The sequence below is a fragment of the Felis catus genome, chromosome D4 (assembly GCF_018350175.1).
Source record: "Felis catus isolate Fca126 chromosome D4, F.catus_Fca126_mat1.0, whole genome shotgun sequence".
Lineage (NCBI taxonomy): Eukaryota > Metazoa > Chordata > Mammalia > Carnivora > Felidae > Felis > Felis catus.
Window position 1 is genome coordinate 7,555,707 of NC_058380.1, and position 20,823 is coordinate 7,576,529.

Consider the following 20,823-nt stretch of genomic DNA (forward strand, 5'->3'; position numbering starts at 1 on the left):
AGGAGGTCTGGAAGCTGAGGCAGACTTCCCACCTGTGCCCGCGCACGGCTGCGTTGGTCTGTCCTGGAGGGGGATCATGGCTTCTCCTTCTCTTCTGTTTTCCAAATTGTGCACAGATGCCCCTCACAGGTGGGCTGTAGGCTGGAGCCCTGCCAGTAGGGACTGTGGGAGAACGGAGACTTTCCTGGTCTCCTCTGGGGTACAGGGATGCCCGACCATGAGCCATGGCACCGTGAGAGTTTTCCCTGTATGAAATAATTGCCATTTGGGGCCACCTCATAAGGTTGTGTTCTGTTATTACACTCCCATTTTACAGCTGAGGACACAAGCACAAAGGTTGAACGACATGGCCAAAGGTATCTGTCTAGTGAGCGACAGAGTTGGGATTCCATTGACCCAAGCAGTCTCGGGCCTGGGCTCTTGACCTTGATGCCAGTGGTTTCTCAGTTGGGAGTTCCGTTGGGGACAGGGGCCACGTCTGGAGATGTTTTTGAGAGTTGGGGGTGGCTTTGCTGCTGGAGTCTAGTGGGGAGAGACCGGGGACCTGCTGGCCGTCTCGCGGTGCACGGGACAGCCCCCCACAATGAAGAATTATCTGGCGCTGAGGTTGAGAACACGTCCTCTGCACCCCGCTGAGCAGGTTGGCGAAGGAAAACTTGAGCGCAGAAGGGGTTTGTTGTGTTGCTTCACGCCCGCCGCTTGGGAGCCCCCTTTGTGTCCTGTGCCCTGGGTCAGGGCGCAAACCCCTCTCCCTTCCCCCTCCCCCAGCCCTGAATCCAGGTGGACCTGGCCGAGGTTGGGGATGGGACCACCCCCACCCCCGTGCCTGAGACTGCCAGATCCCTCAGGTCCGGCCCCCACTTCCAGGGGCGCCCAGAGTGGTCTTCACAGGCAACACTTGGCCTCTTCCTTCTCCTCCTCACTCTGTCCAGAACCGCTGGTCCTCTGCCGGATATAACACAGACCTGCTGGGAGCATCAGAGCCAACTTTGGCTCCCCCTGTGGCTCTGGCGACCCAGCTAGCATGAGTGGGTGGCCACCCCTTCCCAAGGACGGTGCGCCTGGGGCTGCTCCCACTTCTGCGCTCTGCCGGGCGGCCGTGGCCTCGTGGAGGGCTATAGGACACGGGGCTTGGACCACGGGCTGCACCCCGCTGACGGGCAAGGACACCACCCACCTTCTTGAGCGGCAGCTGGCACCTGTCACACGTGTCCTGGTGGCATCTCTGTTGGAAGTGAGGAGTGATCCGTGCCAGCTGGCCTGTCAGCTGTCACAATAAACAATGAGCACGAGCCACCTTGTGTCTGCGGCACAGCTGAGGGGCTGTCTTTGTGCACGGGCTGTGCGAGGGAGGTGGACAGCCTTCTCATGCTCCATATGAGCAATTTCCATTCTGTTGTTTTCTCTCACACATGGTGTTCGGGAACAGCTCTGGAAGGAGTGGGGTGGGAGAGAGAGAGAGAGAGAGGGAGAGGGAGAGGGAGAGACGGACTGACTCAGTGTTTTCACTTAGATTCTCTGAGATTCATCTACAGATTCATCCATCTTCTTGTGAAGAACAGGAATGTCTCTTGTAAGCTCAGAATGTCAACCTGTCGAGACCCATGATGCTGCAAAGTACGCTGGGCTGAGTTATCCCTCTGCTGGGGTCAAGTGCATGATCGTGGTGGAATCACCTCACTTCTCCTTCTCCCCATGTCCTCATCTGTAAAATGTAGATACCATCATCTCACATGCTGCTCCCAGCTCTAAACATCAGTGGTTTTAGAGTTCGTGGCATTGAGGCGAGGGCCGGAAGCTCCTGGGTCCCCGACCCACGGTCCTTTGGACTGTGTCGCAGGGCTTACATAAGCAGGCATGCCGAGCACGTCCCATGTGAATTGCTCACGGTCTGGATGGAGACATGACCACAGAGTGCTCTGAGAGTCACCCACAGAGATCAGTCTTTGCCCCCCGTGTTCAAGATGTCAAGTTGAACCCGAAGGAGCGCTTGAAGGTGGGGTAACCCACACAGAATTCTACAGGCGCTGCTCCGTTTATGCGGGGGTGCTGCGTGAGGGGCTGGGCTTTGAATCTCTGGAAGCTTCTGCCTTCCTCTTCACCCTGGGAACAGAATGAATGCAGGGAAAGGTGCTGCCCACTGTGGTCAGGATCAGTGCTCGTGTTGAAGGGCTGATGGCAACTTCTCAGCCTGCCTGAAGGACTGGACTTGTCCTGGCCAAGCGGTTCAGAGACGCCAAACAAATCTACCTGTAGGGCCTACTGTGAGCCAGGGACCGTGCTTTGCACTGGGCTTGTGGAAATGATCCTGAGCCATCTAGTGGCATGCCCTTCCGAGCCCCGTACAGACTAGGCCAGACCCTCTCTCAGCCACCCACAGGGCTTTTACTGTCAGTGGACTTTCCAGAGACTGGGAAGAGTTGCTCAGAGTTAAGCGTAAAATAGAACGGAAGCAACCGGGGAATGAAAGGGTTTTCTTGGTCAGGTAGGAGCTTAGCTGCAGAGGGAGCATGGACATAACAGCCCTGGTGTGTGCAGAGAAAGGCACACTGACCCGAGGCTGGCCTCACAGAGGGCTGGGGTGACACCCAGCGGCGTGCGAGGTGGGAGGTAACCCTAAAAAGTCTGCCATTGCCTCCCAGGTCTCAGTTCTCCACAGCAAGAGTACACATAGATACCTTTTTTTAAAAATTTTTTAATGTTTATTTATTTTTGAAAGAGAGATCCAGAGCACGAGTGGGGAGGGGTAGAGAGAAGGGGACACAGAATCTGAAGCAGGCTCCAGGCTCCGAACTGTCAGCACAAAGCCTGATGTGGGGCTCGAACTCACGTGAGATCGTGACCTGAGCTGAAGTCGGACACTTAACCCAACTGAGCCACCCAGGCCCCCCCACGTAGATATTCTTGATTAAATGCTATGGATAGATATACTTTCCTTTTAATTATACATCCGTGTGTCTTCTCTTTCTTTTATGTCTGTCTGCTTTGTATATGTGGGCCCGTGTGTGCGTGCAGGATTTGACGGTATCTTCAATTTTTTCGTAGGCTCTGAAATTCTACCACTAGGTATTTATTCCCTTCATTTCTTTAGGCTTGTCTTAAACGGCCAGTGAATCCCCGTTGAAATCCTGACCATCCCGGGGATGTCTGAGCAGGATGGATACGCCTCTTAGTGCTGGGGGAGAACTGAAGGGGGTGGCATCCAGACAGGGTTGAAGCTGGCACCAGGATGAAGGGGAGCGCCTTTGAACCAGAAAGAGAGAAAGGGACACAGAGACGTTGGACTTTATTTCTCACATTAGTGTGCCAGACGTGGGGGGCAAGGGTCACACCATCTCAAGCTCAGATCTTGGCTGTTTCGCTGTCCATTCAGGGCTCTTTGCTACTACTTACCCTAATCCTAGATGTCCCCTGTCTTTTGGGGGCCCCGGGGTAGGGCAACACCCATCAGGCTCGGGCAGGGCTGAGCCAAGTACCAGACGACCCTGTTGGGTACTTGGATTGACAGCTGGTTTCCAGAGATTTTCTCCCAGCAGTGCTTTCCTCTAGGAATATGAGTCAGACCCTTGGTCACGAGGCTTCTTCAGCATAAACGAGAACTTCCAGGTGAATCCCAGCAAGGCTTCAGGCTACCGGTCAGTGTTCACCATTCGTTCTGGTCACCTTCATGACACTGGGCCTTGGCTGTAACCTTCTCCTCTTCCTCGGGCAACTTGGATCCAGAAGGACTTCCTGGAACATCTGTTACCCTGCAGTGTTTTCGTGGGTCAAGGAGCACCACTGGGAGTTTCGACAGACCTTCTGTTTACTCTGATACCCTTTCCTTTACCATTACTGAAATTGGAACTCTGCCCGGAACTGTTGAGCTTTAGAAGAAAGAGTGTGGTTTGAGGACCAACCCACCTGGATTTTAAATCCTAGCTCCATCACTTGCCCGCTCAATAAGTGTGGGAAGTTCTTTGCCACCCCCGACGTTTTCATGGTCAGCGTGGGCTTGGTGACTCTTAGTTCACAGGATTGTTCTGAGGACCCAGTGACTATAGAGCACCAGACATTGGGTAGTGAAGGAGCGACGTCTTGCTTCTCCCCCCTTTCCCCACTCGTCACCCACAGGCTGCCCCAGGTCATCAGCTGTTCATCTCAGAAATACGCTTACGACATGACTTGAATTCAGAGATGACACATTTTTTAATAATCTGGCCCACAGCTAAGTTATATTCTCATTGGCTGGTTTGACCCTCTGCTCTATTTCCACAATTTCCATATGGACGGTTCAATGTGATGTGGACATACTCCAGTTTTCTTGAAGCATGTGACTAACGCTAGTCAAAACCAGTGCTCCGAAAAATCCGTAAAAAGAGCTCTCATGCAGTTTACCTGTCAGGTAAGGAGTGTGAAAGACGGAATTCACAGCAAAGGGCCTAACAGTGTAGATCCGGGCGGGAGAATATGCGTTCTCCCAAATTATTTTGGCAGCTTTTGTGGGAAGTCTGATGGAAGCAGGGACAGGAGGAAGGTAGCTCCCATGTTTTCTTCCCATAATAGCTGGGACTTGAGGGGTGAGGCGGCGGGCAGGAAGGGCCCGTGTGGGTCTGTAAAGGTGCACTGTCCATGTGCACATGTGCATGACTTTGATCTTTGTGTTGTCTCACGTTTCTGCTCATCCTGGAGCATTGAGACCATAGTTAGTACTATACTGATTCCACAAATGGCTACCAGACAAATGAATGGAAGAAAAATCCCACAGATCCCCGGATAGACTTGGTTGCCTGACACATGTATGTTCTCTCTCTTCTGGACAAGAAGCTCCTACAGATATGTTTCAGGATCTTTGGTGACAGTGTCATTCTCCTTGATACGGAGGTACCACCGTGAATTCAGACATTCTATTCTTGGCTCACGTTTAGGTTATTTTCAGATTGTTTTGCTCTTACGGTGTTTGACGGGAAATCCTAATAACAGCTAACATTTAAACAGTACCTAATACTTGCTGGCCCAAGGCCTTTGCAAAGATAACTAATTGAATTCTTTCAACAAGTCTATGAGGTAGTTATTTTTAGCACCATTTTACTGATGAATAAACTGAGGAATAGAGATCCAGGAAGCCCAGGGTCACAGGTAGAAAATGGCAGAAGCGGGAGGAAGTAGGATTTGAACTTGGTGCAGTGACGCTCCTGAGGCCACTCTGCTCCTCTGGCTCCTATCAGCCTGTTGTGTGCATGAGTGTGTATTCGTGGGTATATCCCTATGTGAATGGCAAGGCATACTTTTAGTGTCTAGCAGGAGGTTAAATTCTTAGCAGTGACATTGTTCCAAAAAGGGTGGGCGCGTTTGAAATTTTGATAATTATTGCCAAATTTCCTGCTCCTCTCCAACCCCCTAAAATAGAATGCACCAATTTACTCTCTTGCAACAGTTATTTCAAGACATATTTTGCTGTGCTAGGTGCCACAGAGAATATTGAATGCAGAAGTGGCAACACAAAAATGTGTGAAGGTAGGAGCTGAAGTTTGCATCTTTCTGACGGCTATCCCGAGGAGATGGGAGAGATCACCACGGGAGCGTTGTCATCCAGAGGGTTAGAACCACAGCCTGTAGAGGGAGGACCTGTGGTTTTTAATTCTACTTTGACCTTGCCGTGATTCCTTGGGAGGGTGACTTGACGTCATTTATTCCTTCAGTCTCATTTTAAATTTTATGTCATCACAGATAGACTACACGAGAGAGCCAGGACTCCGATCTAAGTGTGTTCAAAACTCCATATTCTAATTCTAGTAGATTGGGGGGCACTGATCGATATCTCACAGGGTCATGGCAAGGATTGAAGGGATTAACATGTGAGGATCTCACAGTACCTGCTCAGTACATCAGTCCGTAGCTCTGTCAGGTGCTCTCTGAAGCCCCACAGCCAATCAGCAGTGCCCCCTTTTCCAGTATCCCCGACCAAAGCGAAAGACCCGCACAGTGGACTGCCACCCCTGGTTGCACTAACGATCTTCTCGGTGACACAGAACGTCCCCAAACTGTACTTTTCCCTGTAGACCGGTCTTTCCAGTCTCTCCCAAAAAATTGCAAGCTCTGTTCACATTTTAGTATCTGTCTGGATGCTCCCTTAAGCCTTTGTCTTTTGGATGACTTTGTTACTAGCTGTTAACTCATTCTCCAACTTTGTCTCTGAAGACGTTTTTGGTGTTGGTGGAGGAATTTGAATAATTCATGTATTAAAGTCGTCCCACTACTCCATCACCTGAAACAGCCCTTCTCTGGTGACCTGTCAAAATGTCAAGGAACTTCTTCTTCTTACCATCCTTGGTCTGGTCTCCAATCCATCAGTAAAAGGGAGAGTTTTTTTTTGTTTTTGTTTTTGTTTTTAATTGAATTATATAACTTCGGTATACTAATATAACAATATTACACGTTTTAAGTATACAACAGAGTGATTCAACAATTCTGTATATTATACAGTGCTCACCGTGACAACTGTGGTCACCATCTGTCACCATATGACGTTATTACAATATTATCAACTCTGTTCCCTACACTGTACTTTTCCTCCCCATGACTTACTGATTTTATAACTGAAAGTTTATAACTCTTAATACCCTTCCCCTACTTTGCTCATCCTCCTATTCCCCTCCCCTCTGGTAACCAGCATTTTACATATATATGAGTCTGTTGCTGTTTTACTGTTCATTCATTTGTTTTGTTTTTTAGATTCCATATATAAGTGAAATCATATGGCATTTGTCTTTCTCTGTCTGACTTACTTCACCTGAGCATAATACCCTCTAGGTCCATCCCTGTTGTTACAAATGGCAAGATCTCATTCTCTTTATGTTCTGGTGATATCCCACTGCCTATATACACCACATCTTCTTTATCCATTCGTCTGTCAATGGACACCTGGGTTGCTTGCGTATCTTGGCTATCGTAAATAATGATGCAGTAAACGTAGAGATGTATATATCTTTTCAAATTACTGTTTTCACTTTCTTTGGGTAAATACCCAGCAGTGGAATTACTGGATTGGGTGGTATTTTTATTTTTAATTTTTTGAGGATCTCCATACTGGTTTCCACTGTGGCTGCACCAGTTTGCATTCTCACCAAGAGTGTAGGATGGTTCTCTTTTCTCCACATCCTCACCAACACTTATTTCTTGTTTTTTTGATAGTAGCCATTCTGACTGGTGTGGGGGGTATCTCGTGGTTTGCATGTCGCTGGTGATTAGTGATGCTGAGCATCTTTTCATGTGTCTGTTGGCTGCCATCTTTATAACTTTAGTAAAAATGTCCATTCAGGTCTTCTGCCCATTTTAAATTAGATTATTTGTGAGGAGTTTGTTTTGTTTTGTTTTGGTGTTGTATGAGTTCTTTATATATTTTGGATATTAACCCCTTATTGAAAAACTTGTTTGCAAATAATATTTCTGTTCGGTAGGTCGTCTTTGTGTTTTGTTCATGGTTTTCTTTGCTGTGCAAAAGTTAGTTTTATGTAGTCCCAATAGTTTATTTTTTCTTTGGTGTCCCTTGCCTGCAGACACATAAACAGGAAACTGTTGCTAGAGCTGATACCCAGGAGTTTACTGCCTATGTATTCTTTTAGGAGTTTTATTATATTAGGTTATATGCCTTTTTTTAAAATGTTTGTTTGTTTATTCATTTTTAATATGAAATTTATTGTCAAATTGGTTTCCATACAACACCCAGTGCTCATCCCAACAGGTGCCCTCCTCAACACCCAACACCCACCCACCCCTCCCTCCCACCCCCCGTAAACCCTCAGTTTGTTCTCAGTTTTTAGGAGTCTCTTATGTTTTGGCTCCCTCCCTCTCTAACCATTTTTTTTCCTTCCCCTCCCCCATGGTCTTCTGTTAAGTTTCTCAGGTTAGTACTTGGATGGGAGGTCATACGTCTTTAATCCATTTTGAGTTCATTTTTGTGTATAGTGTAAGAAAGTGGTCACATTTCATTCTTTTGCATGTCGCTGTCCAGTTTTCCCAACACCATTTATTGAAGAGACTATCTTTCCCCCATTATATATTCTTGCCTCCTTTGTCATAGATTATTAACCATATAAGCATGGATTTATTTCTGGACATTTTTTCTGTTTTCTTCATCTATGTGTCTATTTTTGTGCCAGTGCAATACTGTTTTGATGACTATATCTTTGTAATATAGTTTGAAATCTGGGATTGTGATACATCCAGCTTTGTTCTTTTTTCTCAAGATTGCTTTGGCTATTTGGGGTCTTTGTGGTTCCATATGAATTTTAAGATTATTTGTTCTAGTTCTGTGAAAAACACTACAGGTATTTTGGTAGCAGTTGCATTGAATCTATAGGTTGCTTTGGGTAGTATGGACATTTTCACAATAACAGTGTTTCCAAAACATGAGCATGGAAAAGGGAGGGGTTTTTTGGCTCTTTTTTTTTAAAAATTATTCCCTCATTCCCCTGAAAGAACTTGTAATTCCTCTTTTATATCCTATAACTTGTATTTATTTGTTATTGTCTGTTCCTTAACAAAAATCTGGGCCTCACAAGGACAAGAACTGGGATTTCTCCTTGTCTCCATTTCTAGAACTATGCCTGTCTTTTAGTAGGTTGTCCACATAGGTCGTGACTTCAGCCTCTAAACGTTTTGGCTCCCTTGGACACCACCATAGTAATAATAGCCATCATAAATGGAATCTTCTAACGAAAAGGCTCATTTTAGATCTCTGTCTTGGCCACAAAAGATTTACCAAAACCCCTTCACAAATCTGAAATCTTATATATTTTTTTTTATTAAAAAAATTTTTTTTTCAACGTTTTTTATTTATTTTTGGGACAGAGAGAGACAGAGCATGAATGGGGGAGGGGCAGAGAGAGAGGGAGACACAGAATCCGAAACAGGCTCCAGGCTCTGAGCCATCAGCCCAGAGCCTGACGCGGGGCTCGAACTCCCGGACCGCGAGATCGTGACCTGGCTGAAGTCGGACGCTTAACCGGCTGCGCCACCCAGGCACCCCAGAAATCTTATATTTTATGATGTGCGCACCAAAGAGACAATTGTAGGAAGTGGCTAGATGAATTTCATCTTTGGAGTAAGCTTCGATCTCCTTGACATTGATTTCCTCTAGACAGTTCACTGTGATCCGGATTATTGCTCTAGGAATTTTACGTTACATGTAGTGTCCCAAATATGGGAGCGTTTTATTCGTAATCTCCTCTGATAGTGCTCTGAGTTGATTTGGTTTTCACGTTTGCAGAATGACGAGGGGGAGACTTAGAGGTGGTCCCTTCATGTCAGAAGGAGTAACTGGGTGCTTGAAAGTCTCAACTTGATTGCCACTGCCTGTTCTTCAATGTGTGTTTATAGCATGTAATTCCATGAGACCGAGGCAGTGAAGGTGGATGTTTCTAATTTTTCAGCATTTTGTTTTCAATGTGTAGTTGGATGGCAGTGACTGAAGTTTGGGTTTCGGTTGCTTCCTCCTTTCATGCCCTCTTCTCTCCTTCCTGGCCCCCTTTCCCCCGTTCTCTCCATCTCTGTCCCTTTCCCTCTCCCTCCCTCCCCCCCTCTCTTTTTCCTTCTTATTTTCTTTGTTTACTTTTTTCCTTTTTATATGTAGCAATGCGTGGAACTATGTGCTAAGGAGGATTCTGTTCTATTTTCTGAAGCCTCAGTGTTCTGGCTGCTTTTGGTAACAGGTGTACCCGAGAAAGGTCATGTACTAGTTGGGCGTGCCCTCAGCTGCAAGTAACACCAAACCACACTGCAGGGGCTTGAACAAACAGGAGCTGTATTGTTCTCACAAAACCAGAAGTTTCCAGGGATAGGCAATTATTGGCTTTGGCTCCATGACTCAGCAATATCAGAGCCTGTCTTTGACGTTCTCTTGGCCTTTTGCTCACGATAGCGACACAGTGAATGCAGGCTTAACCATCACCGCCCATTTTCAAGGTAGAGAAGGAAATGGTCACACTGGTCACATCTCCCCCTTTTTCAGGGAAGCAGAAGTTTTCCTCAGACTTTCTCCCAGCGGACATCGGCATACCCCTGCTTTTCCAGAACTGGGTCATGCTGCCGTCCCTCATTGCAAGAGAGTCTGGGGAAGGGTGTTTGACTTTCTAGCCACTGCAGGATGAGGCAGCAAGGGAGTGAGTTGGGAATGGCTTCCGGGTAGCTAACCAGCATTGTCTGCCACAGCCAACAAATATCCCGTTAATGCAGATCGTACCAGAGTCCAAAGGGATAGCCGGTGAGGCGTGAAGATCGTTTCAGAGATGAGAGCATTTGAGTGTTTGCCGGAACACTGCCGGGGCAAGATAGCACAGCCAGGAATAAAGTCTAAAAGGAGTCCATGAGTTTTCTATTGCTGCCGTAACATTTACCACAAACTTAGTCTCTTCAAACAATATAGATTTGTCATATGCCACCTTTCTGGAGATCAGAAATCCAAAACAAGTTGTAGTGGGCTTACTGGGAGAATGTCACAGGGCCTGCTCCTTCTGGAAGCTCTGAAGAAAGAATCCTTGCCCTTTTTAGCTTTGGAGAGGTGACTGCATTCCACGGCTCGTGATGCCTTCCTCACATTCCTCCAACTTCTTGCTTCCATCGTCACAGCATCTCCTAACTCAGATCCTCCTGCCTTTGTCTTGGGAGGCCCCTTGTGACGACATGAGGCCTGCCTAGAGAATCCAGGATCATCTCTCCAGCTCAGGACGCTTCCTTTAATCAACCTGCAGGTTCCTTTGACCATGCCACGGAATGTATCACAGGTTGCGGGGGTAGAACGCGGACATGGCCGGAGGGGCCAGTGTTCATCCTGCCACAGTGGGACGAGCAGGAACCACCCAGGAAGGCCACAAAAAGATGTCCATGGGAGAATGATAGTACATCTGTCCACCAAAGAATAGGGGCCAGCGTAGCGAGAATAAAGTTGCATCTGAGTGGCATAGCTGTGTTATGAAGATGATCCTTACTCGTTTTTCTGTGTGGTTTGCTGAAAGCTAGTATCTGAGGGATGAATCATTTTAAGTATTTCTTGGCATCTAATCATAAGTGGCAGATCTGGAGACGGCTTACTTGGATGCCTGAAGCTATTACGAGACTTATAAATTTAAGAGAATGCTTGATTTGAACTCTTTCTTGGGAATTTGTTCATTTTAAAGAAAAGTGCACAGCAAATAAACGTGTTTACAAACAGCTTCACGTGGGAGAGATCAAAAAGGAATTCTTGGATTAATACTTTCTATTTCCACGCACAATCTGTATTATTGCTTGGCATCATGTTGTGTAATGAATCTGGATTTTAATTGGTTGGTTTAGTTTAATCTTTTCTGAAAATTTCATAAGAATAAAATATCTCCATTTAGGTATGTATTTGGTGGGTTTTTTAAAGAAAAAGTTTAGGGGCGCCTGGGTGGTGCAGTCGGTTAAGCGTCCGACTTCAGCCAGGTCATGATCTCGCGGTCTGGGAGTTCGAGCCCCGCGTCGGGCTCTGGGCTATGGCTCGGAGCCTGGAGCCTGTTTCCGATTCTGTGTCTCCCTCTCTCTCTGCCCCTCCCCCATTCATGCTCTGTCTCTCTCTGTCCCAAAAATAAATAAACGTTAAAGAAAAAGTTTAGTTTTTGACAGGTAGCCTTAAATTTACAGCCTTAAAGGTCATAATAAATAAAAGCCACTAAAATGATGATATTGCCAAAAAGCCTTGTTTGTTCAATGTTTATTTTTGAGAGAAAGGGATACAGAGTGTGAGCAGGGGTCGTAGAGAGAGAGAAAGAGGGAGACACAGAATCTGAAACAGGCTCCATGCTCTGAGCTGTCAGCACAGAGCCCGACGCAGGGCTCAGACTCACAGACCATGAGATCATGACCTGAAGTTGGACGCTTAGATGACTGAGCCACCCAGGTGCCCCGTGTTTATTTGTTTAAAGAGTAAAAAGACAGTTCTTATTTGTCCCTTGGTCTGTTCATTCACTGAGTGTTCCTTCGCTGATTCATCAAACATAATTGTGTAACGTGCCATATGTGGGACACGGCAGCGAGCATAAGTATGTACGTAAGTATAGCTCAATTGCAAGCTCTGTGAGGGTAGGAAATAGGGCTTGCTGCTGATGAATCCAACAGATCCAGCGCCTAGCACAGTCATGACATAACGTTAACACTCGGGAAACGTTGGTTGGACTGAAATGAAAATAGAGCCCCTGCCTTGCAGAGATCTCGAAGGCAAGTGAGCTGGGACATACAAACAGACGAACTGAAGCACAGCCTTGTGAAAGCCCAGAAACAAATATCCATCGGCAGTTTCAGGGGACGCTGTCCTAAGTATCGGGTGTTTGCTGAATTTGAAAGTAGAGGAATCGGCCAAGTCGACCCAGGAGGAGTGTGTGCCAGGCAGAGGGAACGGAGGGGCGTGGCTCAGACGTGAGCGCGGGGCTCTGATGATACAGGGTGTCGCTAGATTACAGGTGAGTGGAGGTGAGGACTGAGGGGGCAGATGGCAGGAGACAAGGTTGCAGAAGTAGCTGGAGGCCTGGTGGGGAAGAGCATAGAGCCTCCCTTGCTAGGAAGCTAGGTTTTATCCTGGAGGCAACAGGAAGCCACTAGAAGCTTTTAGGTAAAGGACTGAGAAGATCATCTTTTCTTCCTTTCCATTAAACTTTTTTGCATCGTGAAATAGATCTTATCTGCCAGAGAGTGAGTATAACATAGATGGATATTTTAAATGAAAGTGATAATAACATGACTGATGAATCAAACATCCAGCTTATGAGACAGATGATCGTCTACGTCTGTGAATCTTCTGGTGTCTCCTTTACCCTCTCTCCCCATCAGGGGAAATTGCCACTTTAATACTGTATTAATATCTCTCTTGCTTTTCCTTAAAGTTTTACCACATGTCTATGCATCCCTAAAAATATATTGTTTGGTTTTGTCTGCTTTTCAAGTGTGCGTAATAGAATCATGCTGAATGCATTTCTTTTATGACTTTCTTTATTGCCTCCTGTTGTTTTCAAGATTTCTCCACTTCTACCTGTGAACCTATGGATCATTAATCTTCACAGCTGTGTAATAGTTATTAAATGATTGTACCAGGTTCGGTGATCCCGCTTACCATCGTGGAAATTTGGGTCATGTCAAGTATTTTGTTACTGTGGACAGCCCTGTTTTAATTGTTCTCATACTTGTGTACGGGAGGCACGTGCAGAGAGTTTCTCTGGGAGAGAAATCCCCGAGTCCTAGTGGATCACACATCCAATTTTCTCATTGCCTTTTTAATCTTTGCCCATTTGTTGGGTATAAAATCTTCTCTCCCTAGAGTCATGATTTGCATTTTTCTGCATACTCGTGAGGCTGAGCCTCTTTTCATATGCTCATTGGCTGACTGTATTTCTTCTGTGAAATACAAGTCTTTCTGCCTATTTTAAAGAGGGTTGTTTGTCTTTTACTGATTTGAAGGAGCCCTCCATTTATTCTGAATACTATCCTTTGGTGGATATCTTCTGCCAGTTCGTGACTTGGGTTTTTATTCACTGTAACATCTTTCGATGTGCATTCTTAATTTGAAGTTAAACAGCATTTTTTTTTTCATTGTGGCTTGTGTTTTTCTTTATTTTACCTAGGACACCTTTCCTACGTTACGATCTTCAAAATAATGTCCTATATTTTTGCCTAAATGTGTTAACCTGTTATCTTTCACTTTTAAGTTCTTGAAATCACTCTTAAGGTCTGGAATCTTTTTCCCCCCTGCGGACGATCAGTTGTTCTGGCAACATTTTTTAACAATCCATACTTTGCCTACCCTGTAATGTATCAGGTTTCCATATATAAATGGGTCTGTTTATGGGATCTCTATTCTTTTCCATTGGTCTGTTTTTCTATCCTCATGCTTAAATATTAAATTACATAATGACTAAGACTTGTTATTTGATAGAACAAGCCCCCCAGCCTAGTTTTTCTTTAAGCCTGTCTTGGCCTCTCTTTCTGGGCTGTTTGCTCTTCTATATACATTTTAGAATAAGCTCGTCAATGTCCTTGAAAAATCCTATTTAGATTTTGATTAAAAGCTCATTGAATACTAGCTCCGTTAGAGGATCATAGCCACGTTTACAACAGTGAGCCTTCTTATTCCAGTATATGCCTTATCTCTCTATTTATATCGTCTCGAAGTTCTTTCAGGAAGTTTTATGCTTTTTCTTGTAACCTAAAAATCTTACACAACTCTTGTTAGTATGTTTCCCCCATGATGTATATTTTTGTTGTTGCTTTTATAAATGATAACTTTAACAGATTTGTATTTTAAATTCTTGAGTGGATAGAAATGCATCCTTTCTTAAGAAAGCATTCTCCCGGAGAATCCAGAAAAACAAGGATTCTCACTCATTGCTATTGAGAATGCAGAATGATTTAACCTCCATGACAGGGTACTTCATGGTAGTCAACAAACCTACGTATTTCTTTACCCTTGGCCTAACAATTGCACTTTTAAAAATTTACCTTTTGTTTTTTTTTAGTTTTTTTTCAACGTTTATTTATTTTTGGGACAGAGAGAGACAGAGCATGAACGGGGGAGGGGCAGAGAGAGAGGGAGACACAGAATCGGAAACAGGCTCCAGGCTCCGAGCCATCAGCCCAGAGCCCGACGCGGGGCTTGAACTCCCGGACCACGAGATGGTGACCTGGCTGAAGTCGGACGCTTAACCGACTGCGCCACCCAGGCGCCCCTAAAAATTTACCTTTATGAAACACCTCCGTAGATTTGAAGCAACATATAGTTATTTGTTGCAGTATTCTTTGCCATGGCAAGATACGAAATTCAAATGTTTAACTCTAGAGAATAGTTGAATAACCCTGGCTCGTGCGTATAATTGAATCCCATAAAGCTGTAAAATCAGGAGGAATATTTTCATGAACTGGTACGATGTGATATCCAGGACAGCTTTTTTTTTCTTTCTTTTTTTTAATGCAGGTTTAAGTTTATTTATTTATTTTGGAGGGGGGGAGGGACAGAGAGAGAGGAAGAGACAGAATCCCGAGCAGGCTCTGTACCGTCAGCTGTCGCATCCATCACCTCATGCAGCATACAACACGGTGGACATCTTAGTGACCACAGCTGGCAGTGTGGACGAAGAAGTGCCTGGTACCACGTACCTGGGTGATTTCAGTCTCAGGGGGAAGGAGCTGCGTGAGGACGGGATCAACAGGATTGGAAACCTCCTGGTGCCCAGTGACAGTTGCTGCAAGTTTGAGGGCTGGTTGATGCCCATAATGGACTGGATGGTGCTGGAGCGGAACACGGAGGGCGTGAAGTGGACACCTCCCAAGATGATCGCCGGGCTGGGCGAGGAGATCAACAACACAGAATCAGTATATTACTGGGCTCAGAAGAACCACATGCCCGTGCGGAGCCCAGTGCTCACAGATGGCTCCCTGGGCAACGTGATCTTTTTTGATTCCCACAAGAACCCAAGCTGGTCCTGGACATTATTGAGGACGTGAGGCTCAGGAATACACAGGCCATTTTGCCAGGCACACTCAGATGATCATCCTGGGTGGGGGTGTGGTCAAGCACCACACCGCCAACGCCAGCCTCATGGGGAATGGGGCCGACTAAGCTGTCGACATCCACATGGCCCAGGAATTTGATGAATCTGACTCTGGTGCCGGGCTGGACGAAGCTGTCTCCTGGGGCAAGATCCGCGTGGAGGCACAGCCTGTCAAGGTCTGTGTGCCTATGCCTCCCCTGGTCTTCCCCCTGCTTGTAGCTGGAACCTTTGTCCAAAAGAGACAGATGCCTTCACCCCTGAGAAGAATGCGGACGGAATGGCTACAGCTCCGGGAAGTCCTCCCTCTCCTCTGTTTATTAGCCTGCACACCCAGTCCTTCCCTCACTCCTTGGTCAGCATCGTGTCTAGAATAAATGGTCTCAGTGATCCTTGAAAAAAAAAAAAAAGTGGTAGCCCGATGCAGGGCTCCATCCCGTGACCTGGTGTGATCATGACCTGAGCCGAAACTGAGAGTCAGACCCTTAACTGACAGAGCCACCCAGGCGCCCCCCAGGATAGCTTTTAAGTGAAAAAAAGTAGGGTACAGAAGAATCTGTGTCGTATGCCACCCTTTGTTTCAGAAAGAAAGGGAAATACGTTCATGCACGTGTGCATGTGTGCAGCTGTGGGTGTGCCTATACTTAATCTTGTAAAAAGAAACACAGGAAGGATCAACGAAGAAGTAATGACAATGGCTGACTCGATGGGCTGGGTTAAACAACTGGATGGAAGATGATCGGGATTGGAGAATACCTATTTATATAGTTTTGAATTTTGAACTATGTGTGTATGTTACTTCATAAAAATGAAACCATAAAGGATGAAAAAATACCAGACCTTAAAAGTGAATGGAAACAAAAACAAAAGAATCCTAACTGTGTGTCAAATAGGTAACATAAGCAAATAATTAATTCACACTCTTTTACAATAGTACTCAATACATGTATTCTTATGAAATATTTACTAAAGGCAAAAAGAACTGTAAAGAAATCTGAAACCCTACTTAGTATGTTTATTGTTAGTGTTAATATTTATAGTATGATGAAAAATTTTATATATTATAGGATAAAGTAGATAAGCAGATAAATAATAAACTTGGGTAAATATATATATTAAAAATTTTTAAGTTAATACATATCTGTTATATATAATTACAAACCACAATATTTTTACTGTAAGAGGAAAGAGATATAATTATGCAATAAAAGAAAATAAGAAAAAAAAAACTCTGTGGTACTAAATTTTGAATTGGTTCTATCAGAGGAACTCATGATTTCATGTATTTCCTAGCTCTGTGCATTGAAAGGACCTGGAAAGTGATAACCCTTTAGCAATAAGCACACTCAGCAAACAGTCTTAGTTTCTAGCGTCATTCTTCACTAAAATGAGATAGGACTCCTTACAGAAGTGGCTAATTCCAGATCAGGAGCAGAGAAAGACCAAAGTGAACCTGGATTGTCTTTTTGGAGCCAGAAAGCAAGGAACTGCTCAAATGGTCATGGGGATCGTGTTAACAGAATACAGGTACTGGCCTGTAGGAATTTCCACAGGTATTTGGGTGAATTTAAGCACCCAGAGAAACAGTGACAACCATGGATTATTGTGTATATATAAAAAGAGAATAAACAAAGTTTCTCTAAACTTACTAATTCCAGTAATTTGTACATTCTTTGGGGGCAAGATTGTATAATCTACACGTGACGATTATTTTGTCTTCTTTTCTAGTCCTGATACGTTTCACTTCTTTTCCTCGTTTGATTGTATAGGTGAGAACCTTCCGTGTGATGCAGAATAGAAATGCTGATAGTACATGTCTTCTTCTTATTCCTGTTTCCATTAAGGTCATGTTTGAAAATATTTCACAGTTGAGAATACTACTGGTTATATGTTTTTAATGGGTTACCAAATTCTTTTATCTGCTTAGTTTGCTAAGAGTTTTTATCCTGAATGTTTTTTCTTTCTTTCCTGTAGAGATAGTCATATGATTTTCTCCTTAATTGCTCAGTGACATGGTCAATGAACCTTAAATTCCTAGAAAAAAACATGTTGAGCTTGGTCATGACGTGCTGTATTTTTTATGTATTGAATGAGTTAGTTTGCCAGTCAGTATTTCAAGATTTTGGCATTGATGTTAATGTGGATCACCTAAAACTTTAATTTCCTGTGCTAGTCTTATCTCATTTCCGTTCTCTGATAGATTTTATGGAAACTGGAACTTTTCTGGTCCTTGAATGTAAATAGAACTCAACCGCGAAGCCATCTAGACCAAGTGGGAAAATTTTAGATTTCTGATTGAATTATTTAATGGCTGTCGTATCATTTAGAATTTCTGTTTATTCTTAACTCTGTTTTGGTAATTTATGTTACTCTTGACACTTGCCTTTTTCATCTCAATTTACAGATGTATTGACATAAAGCATCATCACCTTTTTAATCTCTGCTGCATCTGTAAATATGTCCTCTTTTCATTCCTATTATCGTTAATTTATGTCATCTTTCTCCACCTCCCCGTTAATCTTGCCAGAGACTTGTCTATTTACTTATTTATCTGAAAAAAAAAATTTTTGATTCATTTATCCTCTATTTTGTGGTTTTGTTTTCTATTGTATTAAATTTTTTCTTACCCATATTATTTTTTCCTTCTAATTTGGGCTAATTCTGCAGTTTTTTTCCCCCAACTCTTAATAATTTCTTATTTGTTGGGGTGCCTGGGTGGCTCAGTCGGTTAGGCGTCTGACTTCGGCTCAGGTCATGATCTCACGGTTCGTGAGTTCGAGCCCTGTGCCGGGCTCTGTGCTGACAGCTGGGAGCCTGGCGCCTGCTTCTGATTCTGTGTCTCCCTCTCTCTCTGCCCCTCCCCCACTTACGTTCTGTCTCTATCAAAAAACGAATAAATGTTTAAAAAAATTTTTTAAATAATAATAATTTCTTATTTGTTAACATAAGCATGGAGGGTTATGAATGTTCCTTGAAGAACCGCTGTAGCTATTTCCCACAGATTTTGACATCATAACATGCGTGTTTACCTCAACTTAACGTAAAGCCAATCAATATCTGTACCTTTTTCCAAACAGCACTTTTATGAACTTCATTCACTTCCCATCAGGATTATATGCCATCCTCCAGAGTTGATTGATGTTTTTAAATTTCTTAATCCCTAAATTAAATCTCAGTGCTATACTAGTAGTCCATATGTGTATTTACCCACAATTTCCCCGTTTTCTTTGGTCCCCAGTCTTTCTTGTTATCAGAACTTAATCTGTGAGGCACCTGGGTGGCTCAGTTGGTTAAGCATCCGACTTCAGCTCGGGTCACGATCTCACAGTTCGTGAGTTCAAGCCCTGCGTCAGGCTGTGTGCTGACAGCACGAGGTTGCTTGGGATTCCCTCTCTCCCTTTCTCTCTCTGCCCCTCTCTCACAAAAATAAATAAATAAACTTAAAAAAAAACCAGAACTTAATCTGAGATCATTTTCCTTTTTCCCTGAAGTACATGATTTAGATGTTCCTTCAGGGAGAACCTCTCAGTTTTTTGTCTTTCTGGTAACATTTTTGTTTCCTCCTTGTTCATGAAACATATTTACACCTCGTGTAGATAGTTGTGTCTCACAGCAGCATTTTGGAGATCCCCTTCTCTGCCTAGCTTCCAGTATTGCTGTGGGGTCTCACTGCTCTTCCTTTGTAAGGAATCTGTCTCTCCTTTCAGCTGCTTTTAAGTTCTCTTCCTTGTCTTTGGTGTTTTGCCGCCTAGGGTGTTGTGTGCCTAGTGATGAATTTGTTTTTACTTGTCCCGCTTAGACATCATTGTGGTTCCTACAATATGGCATTTTGTCTGCTTCAGTTCAGGAAAGTTCTTTTTCAAAATACTGACTTCCCTCCATCACTGTGCTATCATCTCCTGCAACTCTGATTAGACGTCTATTTATTATGTGTTTTCAGTTTACATTCTATATCCTTTAAACTCTTCTAATTTTTTTATCACCTTGTCTCTCTGTCTATTCCATCTAATTTATATACATCCATTTTCCAAGTTACTAAGTCTTTCTGCGGCCACATCTCCTCTGCTCTTTAACTCATAAATTATATATATATATATTTAAAAATTTTTTAATGTTTATTTATTTTTGAGAGAGATAGAGAGAGACCGAGTGCAAGTGAGGGAGGGGCAGAGAGAGAGGCATACACAGAACCTGAAGCAGGCTCCAAGCTCCGAGCTGTCAGCACAGAGCCTGACGTGGGGCTCGAACTCACGAACCACGAGATCATGACCTGAGCCGAAATCGGATGCTCAACCGACTGAGCCACCCAGGCGCCCCTCATAAATTGTATTTTTATTTTTGGTGATTGCCTGTTTAATTTTCAGAAGTAGTTTTTATTTTTCAGAACTGCTTACTCAATTTTTAAAATTTCTTGTTTCCTTTTTTTCTTTGTTTCTCTTCTATTTCTTCAAATATTTAAACTCTACTAGATGTGACATTTCAATACTTCTATAGCTGGCAGGCTTCTCAGGTCTCGCTCTGTCATGCGTGGTGTCCACTGACTATCACTTGGTGGTAAATTTTGACTGTGCACTGACACTCTTTAAAAACTTCACCTTTGGGGATTCTTTCAGGCCTGGGTCGAAAATGCATTCTTCCGGGGAATGTTTGTCACTAAAACCTCTGAGACTCAGAAATCAGTCAGTTAAAATGATCGGCTTTGGGGTGTTTGGGATCATTCAAGTAATGTAAATTCTGGATCCAAATCCAGGTTTTGGGGTTAGGAATTTTGTAAGGCAGCCTTTTTTTTTCTCTCTTTCTCAAGAGGTAAGACCTCTGTGTCCAATGTCTCACTCTGTAGGTCAGGCTTATTTACACATATTGTTTTCCCAACTCATTTGCTGACCGTGTTGCCATTCAGAAGCCCCTGCTTTATACATGAGTCTCTCTCTGAACTCGAATGGAAATCTGGATCCGTGCTTTGTCGTTTTTCCCACCTGGCCCTTTAGAAGCCAAGCTCTAGGGTGCCTGGGATTAGCAGAATATCCCCAGTTCTTGCTTACCCTTGATTGCTGGGGTTTTTCGTTTGTGTATGTGTATGTGTTTCTGGCTTTTAAAGAATTCCCTTATTCTGTTGCCAAGGCAGCCATGCATTAAAAAAAAAACTCTTTAAAAATTTTTAACCGGCATTTTTAGATGGGCCGCATCAGAGGTAAGTTCTCTGAACATCTCGTTTGCCATATTGCTGGGAACAGAAATAAACCGTAGATAAGGAATGATTTTTAGGAAGACAACATAAATGGCAGGATTGATC

The 20,823-nt window shown here is 44.1% G+C and overlaps 1 protein-coding gene and 1 pseudogene across 8 annotated transcripts in view; both read left to right on the forward strand.

Moving 5' to 3' along the window:
- Positions 1-20,823, forward strand: part of GLIS3 (GLIS family zinc finger 3) — a 547,835-nt gene that overhangs the window by 357,870 nt on the left and 169,142 nt on the right. The gene's annotated exons all lie outside the window — the stretch shown is intronic.
- On the forward strand, positions 14,719-17,178 carry LOC102899641 (annotated as a pseudogene).